This window comes from Pteropus vampyrus, unplaced genomic scaffold (genome assembly GCF_000151845.1).
Source record: "Pteropus vampyrus isolate Shadow unplaced genomic scaffold, Pvam_2.0 Scaffold156, whole genome shotgun sequence".
In the NCBI taxonomy this organism is placed as follows: Eukaryota; Metazoa; Chordata; class Mammalia; order Chiroptera; family Pteropodidae; genus Pteropus; species Pteropus vampyrus.
Genome location: NW_011888937.1, coordinates 2,705,044 through 2,710,014, shown reverse-complemented (window position 1 = coordinate 2,710,014; position 4,971 = coordinate 2,705,044). Strand labels below are relative to the sequence as shown.

At 32.5% G+C, this 4,971-nt stretch overlaps 1 pseudogene; it reads left to right on the top strand.

Annotated features, from left to right (window-relative positions):
* The first annotated feature begins 244 nt into the window (after positions 1-244).
* LOC111745520 lies at positions 245-363 on the top strand (annotated as a pseudogene).
* The last annotated feature ends 4,608 nt before the right edge of the window (positions 364-4,971 follow it).

Here is a 4,971-nt window from a genome sequence, read left to right as displayed (position 1 = left end):
CAACTTTAAGGATAAAAATATTGCCTAGCCTGGGTTTGAATTGTTTAGTACAAAGTCAAATCAAAAACTTTAAGAGATGTTAGAGAGAAAAATGTTTTACAGAGAGTTATACAGATATCAATGAAGTATTTAAACAAGAATACTAAAAAGTGGAGATAAAGGGGCAGAGTTTGTTCCGTAGTAGACGCTGATCAGGATGATATTATTTCTTTGGTCTATTCACCACTGCTTATAAAGTGATTGAGTCTACAGCCATGCCATCCTGAATGTGCCTGATCTCGTCTGATCTCGGAAGCCAAGCAAGGTCAGGCCTGATTAGTACTTGGATGGGAGACCACCTAGGAAAACCAGGTGCTGTAGGTGTTAATAAATAAATAGATAGATAGATAGATAAATAAATAGATAGATAGATAGATAGATAGATAGATAGATAGATAGATAGATAGATAGATAGATAAAGTGATTGAGATGAGGATGATGGCTTCAGAAAATTTGGGGAATAGAGTCATATGTGTGCATCTATTGGCTATTTGGAAAGAAGTATAAATATGTTATTTACTAATTTTTTTTAGTCTGTCTTCACTCTAACATTGTTTCTACATAATTCGTTGCCATGGGAGAACAGAAAAAGCAATAGCAAAAATTGTATGATAAACAAACATACAAAACAAGGAAGTTTCCCTTTGCTTCAGTAGAGTTTCTGTGCCTAAAAGAGACAAGGAAGTTGTGAATGCCATTAATAGTTCCCTCATCTCAGCAGCAGAGTTATAAATCCATTGTTTAGGTTTTTTTTTTTATTATAATACCTTGGTATTTGCTTATTTGAAGAAAAATTATTATATTACCATTTATCTAATTTATAATTAATAACTGCAATTTTATCACTTATTAACCTTTGAAAGGTAGATATTATTAGTTTAATTTATGATGAAATTGAAATTTTAGTTCTGAAACCTACAGAAACTTGCCCAGAGCCAGTTGGATCTAAGTCTTTCCATGAGACCACAAATGCTCTTTTCAAGATTCTTCCAACTGTAGAGTTCCTTTCACTTTGAGTGATTTCCAATTTAAAGAATCTGTCGAGTCTTTTTTAGAGAATGATATAATTTTAAAGTTCCATGGTACCTTAGAAGCTTTCTAGACCAAAGTTCCACCCAATGCAAGAATAGCATCCTCATTTTACCTAAGGAATGTTCTTTCATTCACATAATAGTAAGTATGGTATTTCAAAAGGAAGCTATTGTATTAAGGAGAAATCACATTATTTCACTAACTACTACCCTCTTTTCCTGGTTCTGCTTTGTGGCGTAATTTACAACATCAACAAAAAAAATCAATCCTTATTGCACGTAAACTGTAAAACATTAATCAATGACTAAATAATTTCTTTACTTTCTCAAGCCTATCCTGTGCCATCAATATGCCAATAAATTTACCCTTTGACTTCTAGTCTATTAAGACTAGAGGGCATATTAGTTATTTGCCAAATGATGTATCTTTCAGCTGGAAAATGTGAGTTTTATAAAATGTTATAAAAGTCATTTATCAAAATTAATAGAAACGAAGGAAAGAAGTAGGAGCATATCATGTTCTGCCAAGCTCTAATTTCTTGATTTCTGTCCAGATAAATTATATGCACTCACTATTTTGTAATCATGGTCTTAAATAGAGGAATTTCACCTTAATTGTGTCTAAAGTTAGAAAAGATGTGACTGTATCTTATTCTCATTCATCTTGGTCAAGTCACCTAAGTCTTGGAGGAGGCTGAGAAAGGCCATATCCACAGATTCTGGGTCTGGATGAATCACTCTGAGTTTAGATGCCTGTTAAGTTAAACAAAAACACGACTTATCAAAATTTGTAGGATGCTGTGAAAACAGTGCTTAGAGGCAAATTTATAGCATAGAAAAAATATTAACTGTATTAAAAAAGAAATATTTGAAATCAATAATCTAAGTTTCCATTTAAGTCAACTAGAAAGGAAAAAGGTAATTAAATCTAAAAGTAAGTAGGTGAAAATAAGTAATAAGAATTAGAGTAAAAAACAAGGAAATTGAAAGCATAAAATCAATAAAAAAATCAACAAAGCCAAAAAATGATTCCTTGAAAATATTTTGATATCAAAAATATCAATAAAAGCAATCTGTAGCTAGGCTAACAGAGAAAAAGAGAAAGAAAACACCAGTTAATAATATCAGAAATGAAAGCAGAGATATTCTACAGATATTATAGACATTAAAAGGATAATAAATACTGTGAACAACTTTATATTCAGAAATCTGATAACTGAAATGAAATAGACCAATTTCTTAAAAAACACTATTTGTCAAAACACATAAGAAGAAATAAATAATCTCAATAGGCCTGTATCTGTTAAAGAAATTGAATCATTGATTAATAACCTTCCAAAAGATAAAGCACCAGGCCTTGATGGGTTCACTGATAAATTCTACCTTTTAAGGAATAAATTTTACTAATTCTCTATAATTTATTATGTGAGCCCCCAGTAGGTCACTGTTCTCAATGTCCACTTACAGTAGTTTTAAAAATTGGTTTTCTTTAAGGATCATCTATGTGAGTACATTTCCTAAGTCCTATTAAAAGAATTTCCAGTGTGGAGGCACGACCATTATGCCTTTGTACATAATTAATATTTTTACAAAAAGTTAATATAAAATGACACAATAACAGCAAAAATAACAAAGATAGCAGCACTGGCTTATCTGATTTTATTAGTTTCCTAAGGCTCGTGTCACAAAATATCACTGACTAAGTGACTTAGAAAAACAAAAGTTTATTCTGGAGGCCAAAAGTCCAAAATCAAGTATCGGCCAGGCCATGTTCCTTCTGAAGCCTGTCGAAGAGATTCCTCCCTTATTTCTTTCTAGGTTCTGGTGATTTCTTGGCAATCTTTGGTGTTTCATTGCTTGCATTTGAGATAAATCAGTCTCTTACTCTGCCATTACGTAGCATTCTCCGTGTATGTCTTTGTTCAAATTTCCCTCTTATAAGGACACTAGTCATATTGGATTAAAGGTCCATCCTGCTCCAGTATGACTTCATTCTAACTAATTAATAAGCAATGTTCCTATTTCCAATAAGGTCATATTCTAAGGTATGTGAGTTAGAATCTTAACATATCATTTTAGGGGCCACCTATTGCCTGGTAACACTAATATTGTTTCAGGTCAAACTAGTTTACACCGCAGTAACAAAGTACAAGATATATGTTGCTCACAGTAACAAAGACGTATATCTTGTTCATGCTATATGATACCATCTTGCTTATCATCATCACTCAGGGATCCAGGCTAATAAAGTAGTAATCATCTCAAAAGTTGTCAGTCAGTCACTATGCCAAAGAGAAAAGAGCACTGCAGGCTTTCATAGGTGATTATATTCATCAGTCCAAGAAAGCCAAGAATGAAGTAGCACAGTTTGACTAGAAGGTAGTAGAATCAGAATATCACTAATGTCAGATGCTTTCAGTCACAAGGAACAGAATACATAGCTAATATTGGCTTAAATCACAAGATTATTTTTTACTTAACAAGCTTTACAGAGATTAGAAGTCAAATGATTGATTTATTGGCATATTGATGTCATCAAGAACCCAGGAGTGTCTCAGTGTCTCAGTCTCTCTCTCTCTCTCTCTCTCTCTCTCTCTCTCTCTCTCTCTCTCTCTCTCTCTCTCTTCCAGGTGCTAAGTCAAACATTTACTCTTTAACCAATCACTACCACAGGTGAACTACTTTGCAATAATTAGCTTGGACCCATCCTGAGGCAAGATTGTGACCACTCAAACTAAATTGTACTGTTTGCAAGAACAGAGGGAGCGAATTGGTAAACTGGTGACTTGCTATAGAATTAGAGCAAATGTATGCCACAAACAATGATGTTCATAAATTTAAGCATTATCTTATAGTACATGCAATGAATGGATAGCTGGGCAAAAAAATCATATTTCTTCACTTGAATTTTTAGGTTATTAAAAAATAAGTTAAATTTGGATGTGGATTTAATTGGATAATATGCCTTTAATTGGATAATATGCCTATTCAAGTATGTTTAATAGTTGTTCACCAAATAATAATAACAATAATAATTTCTGTCATGTGCATAATATGTATTGTGTATATTATTATACACATTTTTCTTGTTTCTCAAGGGAAAATGTCATAATGAAGTCAGAGAGAGGGAATTATGATTTATCTTTATTAAAAAATAAGAAAACAGACATTAGTGAATGCTATGGGTAAGACTGAGGATAGACGTTTCTAATCCAGACCCGTGCTTCTCCACTATCCACTGGTACCTCTTTCTCTTCTTGTGCTTTGTCCATTTTTATAATAATGCATATTTTCAAGAATAAAACCCATGAGGCCAATTAAATAGCCTATATGATTAATCTTTAGATTTCTTTTGAGCCAAATCACAACTAAATTACATACCACTATTTTGGAAATAATTGAAATTTAAAAGAATTGAACTCTATCAAATATTTTCTGTGTTTCAAATGAGAAAGTAAGATTAGATACCAAATAGTAATATACGGAGACTTTAAAATATGTCTGATTTTATAAGATTTTAAATTAAAAGGACTACTGTTTATAAAAATATATACATATGTGTGGAATTGGTGATGTGACTAGCCCTTAAGACATTGTTATAAAGAGTTTCAACATTTTCTTTAGAAATGTCATGGTTTCACAGTCACTCAGGGGTGACTCCATGCATTTGATTGTTCAGAATTGCAACAAAAACAACTCAAACTCCAATAAGATTTTATCATGCTGAGGCATCTCAGGGCATTTTGAAATCATATTAAAAATGAAATGCAAGTCAAACTTGAGATTTTTGTAATTCATGAAAGGTTGATGAGCAGGTCTCAGCACCAGCATCGTGATCAATGTTAAGTGCTTGCCTGTGGGGACTGCAGCATTATCGCTAGATACCCAGCACAGTCATGTC